Source organism: Crocodylus porosus, unplaced genomic scaffold (genome assembly GCF_001723895.1).
Source record: "Crocodylus porosus isolate Cpor-Errol unplaced genomic scaffold, CroPor_comp1, whole genome shotgun sequence".
Taxonomy (NCBI): Eukaryota; Metazoa; Chordata; order Crocodylia; family Crocodylidae; genus Crocodylus; species Crocodylus porosus.
In genome coordinates, this window is record NW_017728943.1 from 18,271,559 (window position 1) to 18,280,312 (window position 8,754).

Consider the following 8,754-nt stretch of genomic DNA (forward strand, 5'->3'; position numbering starts at 1 on the left):
GTGTAGATTGCAGGAGTGCAAGGCTGTGACCACAGGGCTGCAGAATGGGCTCCAGTGCTGTCTGGCTCCACACTCATAGGGTCTCTATAAAGATTGGTCAGGAGCCACACAGGGAACTGCATCCAGGGCAGGGGCTGGAATCGTGGGGTAGTGACAGCATGGAGCCCAGCCCAGAGCAGTCACAATCTGCTCCCTGCATGCCCCTGCCCACAGAAGTGTGTGGGCAGTGAGTCATTGCTCTGCCTCAGCCCTGGCCACACGCTGTCACTGCCCTAAGATCCCAGAGTCTCCCAGGCCCTACATGTCCATCTTACTTTTGGCCATGGTCCCATTCCAGCCTCATGCCCTGCCCACATGGGTCCTTCCCTGGCAGTGGATGCAGGGTGAGCAGGCTGGAGTGTCTGGGTGGGGGGTGGGGCCACCACTGCAGAGGCTTCTAGGAAATAGTCCTCTTGGGCCATGTGGACTTGGGCCTCCCCTGCATTAGGAAATAAGCAGCTAAACTAAACTGATAAGCATAGGCTCAGGCTTGTCACTGCCTGAGGATCCCCCATCCCCACCATCAGACCCCTTTGCAGGGAAGTAAGAGCTGTAATCTATACATTGATTTTTTTTAAATTGGGAACTACTTGGTTTGCTAAAGTTATGGAAGGGTGCTTCAGGTCCAGTGAGGGCTGAGTCCAGGCCAGAAAGGTTGAGAGCCACTAGCTCACCTTTATACAGTGGGTGTCTTATTCTATTGTGTATACAGTCCAGGAGTACTATTGCCCACTGTCTCTTTCTAGTCCGCACATGTTAAAGTCTGGCATGTGCTATGTACTAGCATTATCGTGCTTTGAATAATATGTTGTGGGACCTTTAGAACATTGATCCAAGCTCCTGTTTTTGTAAGTGAACGTTTGAATTATTAAAAGAGCTACCCAGCATTGCTGCATAGACTTAGCTGGCTTTCTGCAGATGCTAAGTATTGTGAACCTCACTAGGGTAACAGATCACAAAGCTTGCCTGCATTCTGCACTTTATATGTTATGTTTAAGGAAGAAGTCCTAAAGTTGCTCTGCAATCTGAGCCTTCAACATACTGACACAGCGCACTGCCAGCAAGTCCTTAGTTTTATCTTTTTATCAGCCTAAACTCTTTAAAGGCAGACCTGTAATTACCAGGTAGCGCAGCTGTACTGCTTGGTCCAGCAAAATTTTCACTTATCTCATTTTAATTTTGGCTCTTAAATTACATCCCCCCCCCATCTCAAGTCTTCATCCTTGGAGAGGAAGGGAAGATAGGAGTATCACTGGCAAGAGTGCTCCTGCTTACTTAACAAAGACAACCTGGGCATTCTTGATCTTTCTGCAGTAAGGAAGAGGTATTGCTTATAGCAGGGATAGTTAACGCTTTCTGGCTGTCAGCTGGAATGATCTACCCTGGGTTGTATTCTTGGTGACTGGATGACAACCTGATGGCAATTTAGGACAGTAGAAAGGAAAGCAACTACTTATTAATAAGGGTGATAGCATAAATTCCTCAGATAACTCTTGAACATAAGACCAGTACTTTGTGGATGTTCTGTACTGTGTGTAGTACAGAGTCCCTTACTGTGAATTGAGGCTATATATTTTTTTGTTTGAAGATCGATCTATGACACTTTTTAAACTGTAAAACTACATATTTCTGTAGTTTTATAACTACAAATTATAAAACTACATATTCTGGCTGAAATGATCTAGTTGGGGACGGTCCTGCTCTGAGCTTGGGGGTTGGACTGAATGACCTTCTGAGGTTCCTGGATCCAACCCTAATTTTCTATGATTTTTTTGGTATATTTTGTTTTGAACTCTCAAATTCCTTCCATTCACCATGGAATGAGGTGAGCAGGCAAAACATGTGTCCTGTGCTGAAAGCTTCTAGATGTCTTTTTGAATGAAAAAGTAAACAAATATATGTCTTGTTAAAGCTTGCTTTTAGTTGATCCCATTGCAGATAAGTTAATGAAACAACTAGGGGTGCAGTGATAGAGATTTTTTTTGGGCTGATACCTGGGGCGGATTTTTAATGAGCCATATTAGTCAATACCGATTGGTTTGCCGATATGCAGCCAAGCAACTTGGAGAACAGGTCAGGCTGGTAAGTCTGTTGTGGGGAAAGGGGCGAGGAGGGAAGGGATGTGGGGGGAGGGTACAGATTGAGGCCCCTGCAGTGAGGAAGGGAGTGGGGCTGGGGCAGGTGCTGCACAGCTGGGCCAGAATGGAGGAATGGAGCTGTGAATAGCTCATCTGAGGTGGGGAGAGGGGTGGCGGCTCCCCTGCTGCGCATACCCTGGGAGGGCATGGAGGGTGTGTGCCCCCAGAGCTGTGTGTGGGATGAAGGCGGGGTGCTGCTGCAGGCTGGTGCCAAGGGTGGCGCTGGACTCGTCCTGGTGGGGGGCTGGGTCAGGCTATGCTTGAGGTAGGCAGCAGCAGTGCTGGGGGTGGGGGCTGAAGCCACCACAAAATTTGTCATAGGCCCCCCCCCAGTGCTACCATTGCCCGCTCCGAGCACAGCCCCAGCCCAGCCCTCACCAGGAAGAGCTCGGTTCAGTCCACCCTCGCCCCGTGTGCAGATCTGGGACCACCGCCCCCCTCCCCCATGCCCTCCCGGGGGGGTGTGCAGTGATGGGAGCCCCCACACACCCCACATGAGTCATTTGCAACTCTGTCCCATGCCCTGTCCTGGCTGTGCAGCACCTGCCCCAGCTCCACTCCCTCCCTCACCACAGGGGTCCTTGATCTGCTCCCCTCCCTTCCCCTGCACCTCCTCCTGTGCTCCTGATTGCCTGCATGTGTGCACAGGCCATTTATTGGTGACATTATCAGCCACATCAGCCCAAAAAGATTGATTGCCAATACTGTCAATTTTCCTTATAATGGTGCCCATTCAATATGGGACTAGTGCATCGGTGCACCTCTAGAAACAGCAGGGAAGTTAAGAAACTGGTTCTCATAGCATATAGTAAAACAGTTGGATTTTGCGTACCAAAAAAAGCTAATGGTAAAAGCTCTCTGTGTAAGAGGGGCAAAGTTAATTTGTAATGAGAACAGTTGTTCTCTGTTTCCTGACTTATTTTCTTGTCTGATGCATTCTGTTAATATTTAGCTTAACACGTGGCTCTGCTTAGCTTCCTATATCACTTGCCAACAAGAGTAGCACAGATTACAGAATTTTATTTTTTGGTATCAGCTGAACTACTTTCTGTGGTTTTAAACATACTTCACATATGCAGCCTTCTGATACTGCATTGCAGGATATAAGAAGGTAACTTCTTTTCAGGTTCTCAACTATCAACTAGTGATTTTCAACCTGGGTGCAGCGGTAGCAAGTTTGGCCATGGCTAGCAGGGTCAAATGGCCCCTAATTTTGTGGCAGTGTTCTGCCTCCCAAATTCTGGTAGTCTGGCAGGCTAGATAATGGTTCCACAGGTTGGATGTAGCCCACAGGGCCCTATGCTTGACACCTGGTTATAGACAATGAAGTTAGATGGGTCTAGGATATAGGGATGTAAATATCATTTAAAAACTTCTGTTTAACCTCTTCTAATTATATTGGTTAAATGGTTAACTGATGACACAGCAGCTGGAACACAGTTGCATGTAAATGACTTGATTTATTATGGACATATGCAGTTGCTGGATCAGTGCCTAGCAAGAGGTTTGCTAGGCACTGTTCGTTATAGACTAGGGTGTACATTTAAGCAAATATCTAAGTATTCTGAATTTTTTTTCATTGTAGGAATCAAAGTTTAAAGAAACTGGAGTGATCACTCCTGAAGAGGTAAGTGTCTTGAACATTTAAACTATATTTGGAAAAGATACTAAAAGACTTGTAACTTAATAGATTATGCCTTAACATTTCCTTCATCTATCTGAAATGGGTTTTGTAACTGGTAGCTTGCACCTTCTCTAGATTTTCATAAATTGCACGTGGTATTTCTGCTTTAAAGGAGAAGCAACGTGTTTCAGCAACAAAATTCCTTTTTGGGTGAAAATTGGGGCATAGTGTTTTGGTATTCAAATGTAGGATGGGTTCTTTCATGGGTGAGCTAAACATCAGAGAGGTAGCTTGGGTTTTCTGGCTCAGAAATTCCATCCTGCCTGGGAGTCATTTTTTTTTTTATTATTATTATTTTTTTTTATTTTATTTTATTTTATTTTATTCATGGTGTAGGGCAAAGTCCCTGAAAATTCTGTCTTTTGGGTGACCTGAAGAGGAGCTTCCCACAGAAGTCCTGGTTCACTAGAAGTTGGCCTGATAGGGTCGCAACATAGAATTGGCCACCTCTCATACTTCACCACTTCCCTGCACATCCCAGAAGGTTGTCCTTTGCTGGTTTTGTGTGAAATATGAGCAATCTGTAACAGTCTACAAAGGGAGTAGCTATAAACGGAAACAGACCAGGATTACAAACATGCATTTCCTGAATCTAGTGTAGAAAGAAACTGAGTTCACACATCCACTTGCTTACTCTTTTCTATTCAATTTTGTAAAGAGCTAGTGTTTGAAAGATGCCTCTGAAATTCTATTCAAAGACTAAAAAACAATGTAGAGAAGAGAATGGTTGAAATGGAAAAGTGGTAAAGACATAAACATAAACAGAAGGAAAGAGATATACAAACTGGAATAGGATTCAAGAGGAGGTGGTGGGAAGGCAGGTAATCTGAGAAAACAAATGAAGCAGAAAATTACTCTGATTTTAGTAACTAATACTTCTTTATATGACATGCAAGAGTTGGATTCTGTTTGTCAGCTCTGTGTCCTGTAGCCTGTGATTTAGGCATATTTATGCCTACATGTGTCAGGATGTTTTTAAGCCTTCTTTAGAGGCGCTGAGTAATGCTGCAGCTAAGGCTGTGGACTTGAACTGGGGTGGGCTGATTCTCCTGCTAGGAGCAAAGCCAGAGAGTCCTGACTTAAGGGTCTTGCCCTTCACTCAGGGTCAGACCAATTGCCTTATTTGGGGTTAGGAAGGAATTTTACCCCATGGTCAGATTAGCATATGAACTTTGGGGGGGTGCGGGTTGCCTTCCTCTGTAGCAGGGGTGTGGCCTCAACCCAGGAATCTCTGGAGCATATATTGATAATATTTCATAAAAGCAGGATAGTGGCTGCTATAGTTCCCCTGCTTTACTTGTGGCTGGTCTGGGTGTTAGGTCTATGATGTATGGTTAGATGAAATGGCTTGGATAGGGACAGTGGACACCTGGCAGGGCCAAACCATACTTTGGGCTGAGCAAGACTCTGGTCAGGGGTGTCTGGGAGAGTCCCTTGGGGCCACAGTGGTTCAAGAAGGATTTCAATCTGTAATCTCAGCCCAAATCCAAGTTCCTTATTCCTTATTTGAGCCTATATACTTAGTACAGTGGACTTAGTACAGTGGACAGTGGGCTCTCAGTTAGCAGCCTGGCATGGCCAAGCTGTGCTTTGGGCCAGATGAGACTCTGGTCAGGGGTGTCTGGGAGAGTCCCCCAGTACTACAGAGGCATGATGTGGGGTAGTCCGAGAGAAATTTCCTGCCATATTCCTAGCCCAAATGCTAGTTCCTTATTTGAGTCATTATACTTAGTATGATGGGGAGTGGGAAGGGGTCAGTTGGCACCTTAGCACAAACAAACTGTGCTTTGGGCTGGGCAAGACTCTGTTTAGAGATACCTGAGAGAGCCCCCTGATGGTACAGAGGCATGTTGTGGGGTAGCCCCAAAAGGATTTCCAACCATAATCCCAGCCCAAAATCCAGTTCATTATTTGAGCCCATATAGTTAGTACAGTGCCTGGGGGACTGTGAGTGGGCAGCCCACGACAAACAACCCACGCTTTGTGCCAGGCAAGATTCTGATCAGGGATGTCCAGGTGAGCCCCTAGTACCACAGGGGAATGGCGTGAGGTGGCCCGAGAAGGATTTCCAGCCATAATCCCAGCCCAAAAGCCAGTTTCTTATCCAGGACCATATACTTAGTACAGTGAGTATGGGGGGCTGTCAGTTTGCAGCCTGGCAGGGCTGAACTGTGCTTTGAGTCAGGTAGGACTACATTCAGGTGTTCTTTGGGACAGTCCCTCGGTGGCATCAACAGGAAGTTTGGGGTGGCCCAAGAAATATTTTGCACCAGAATCCCATCTTAATCTGATCTTCATTTAGGGCTCTGTACTTGATGCAGGATATAATTTTACATATTAATTAGTAAATATGCATAGCTAATGATATTCTTTCTCTTTAAAATGTGTGATTAATTAATAAACAGCTTTTATTGGTTGTAGATTAGCTTGAGAAAGGAACCAGGCATAAAGAATAAAGAACTGGGAATAAGGAGACAACTTCAGCTTCATAGAAAATGATGAACAAGCAAGCAAATGTCAAAAATGAAAATAATTTTAAGAAGTTCCTGAACAACAGGCTACAAAAAGTAGGCTAAAGGTTGCTCAGTGATTTTTAATGCCAGTCAGATCTGGTTTAGGGCAGGATATTTTTTAAATTTGGGGTAAACATAGACATAGGTTTTACGCTAATTAATATTCATATCGGGAACATTTACAAAAACTTGACCTTGTTTAGTAAGCTATTTGCTGTTGAGCCCTGAAATAGAATATAAAAATGTTTACTCTTCAGGCTTGAACTATGGTACTTGGTTTATTTGCAAATGGGCTGTTCAGAAAAATAAGTACTCTTTAAAACCTAATTTGAAATCTAGGTGAGAACTTTTCCTGAACAGTCTGGCCACCTGTTAGGCTTTTTAGGACTTCATGCCTTAAAGAAATTTAATAAGATTGCTGTTTCTTTTAAACTACTGGACACTTTCATAAATGTTAATCTTTTGCTTTTATATAAATGACCAAATGGTGTGTGTAAAGCACATCTCATCTGAATTTTGTTATTAAATTTGCTATTCACTTTATCTTCACTTTTTCCTTGTGAGTATTTAATTTTAGTAGGACTGGCTCTTTGAACCTTTCCTGGACCGCAGAATACCTCTGAGAGTTAACCACAGTAGGAAGGCTGTCCTGAAATTGGATTAACAATTCACAAGAGTTTGAGAGCTCATTTGCTCATGTTAAGTTCTCCTTGGATGTCTAAGAAACTTGCTTTCCAGAGATTTTTTTAGTAAGGCTTTTTGTTGTAGCTTGCATGTTTTGTGGCTGGTTTTTTCTTTCTCCAACAGGTGTATTGTTTAGGTCTCTTGTTCTTATTTGGATCTCTTTTTAAATTCAATGGTCAAATAAAATGTTCAGAATTACCCATGAGTGTTCTAATTACCATTATTAAGCAGTTTCATGTTGTGAGAAATAGTTCCAGCGTATTGCCAAATATATTGAATTCACTTCTTTCATCAGCTTCAGGGATGAACTGTTTTTCTTATGGGGGGGGAATGATGGGGGCGGTACATGTTTCTGTCTCTGTTTTAGAGGGGAGGTTGTTTGTTTGTTTTGGGGGAGACCCCAAAAAATACTGCACTGACAAAACAAAACAAAAAACCCTATGAGTCTAAGAAGCCAAGAAAGACCTGTTAACAGTGCATCTTTTCTGAATGAAAGTAGACCACATTAATAGTCTGTTTCATTAATAGGAATAAAAAGGAGCCCTGAGAGCATTGGTTAACATAAGACTGTTAATCACTACACCAAAATAAGTTGACTCACTGCCACTTATATTTATGTCTTAGAAAATCTTCCTTTATTATTTCTAATAGTTGTAGGGACTGAAACTTTTGTCTTGGAATCATCTGTAAAAATGAATTCTCTTAGGAGAAAGCCATCTCTTTAACAATGCTGATGTATTCTTTGGAATTTTGAGTGCATCAGTTAAATGTAATGCACACAAGTAACTGAGCAGTGCCTAATGCCAGATGTCTGCTTGTAAGCAAAACATGACCTTTGTGCAACTTTGCTGATGCGTCTCAGTTCTAGACTTGTAGTTTTGTTGTTCCAATTTTATTCTCTTTAAAACTGACTTTGTTTAATGAATTTGGTGCTGGTCTCGTGCTTGAGAGTAGAACTATAAAATTGTAAAATCTCTAGGGATTACTGACTTTTTTGTCAGTTAATCCACATCACCTCCTGTCCTCTCTGGCTTCTGGTAGGTCTAGATATTTGGTTTAATATTGCATGTATTGGTTTTCATTAATGTTCTTTTGAATTCTTGCTAGTAATACTACAAGAGGAGGCTACCAGATTTATCGTTTACGTACATACACATTTCACAAAACTAATCTCCAAATGCTTAGAAGATGTTCTGTTTTAACATTATTCTGCAGTATTCTGAGCTCAAATACACATGTAGCACTAGAGCATAGAGTTGTCCAAACTGCACAAAATGCTAAAAGTTCTGAAAATCGAATTGAAAGATGTTGTAACTTATTTCATTAGAAGTTTACAGTGTTGGCTCAATAAAAAAAAAATCTTGACTGTGTTCTTTACCATGGTTACTACAAACAGTCTATTCTAGTGGTTTAAAATAAATATAGGATTCTGAAATATTCTATGAATTTCCTGCATTAGTCATAGTTCTCTTGCCTAACAAAATGACTGACTGTAAATCTTGCTAGATTATCTTACTGGTGTTCCCTTTTGAAGTTCTACTTCAGTTCCTAGGAAATGTCTGGAGAAAGGTACCTATTAAAAAAAGAAATTACTTTACAAGAACTGTATTTGAACAAATGTTACAGTACTTTCTGCTGATATACATTGTTTTGGAAGATGTGTGTAAAAATGGCTAACAAATCTATACACAGTACT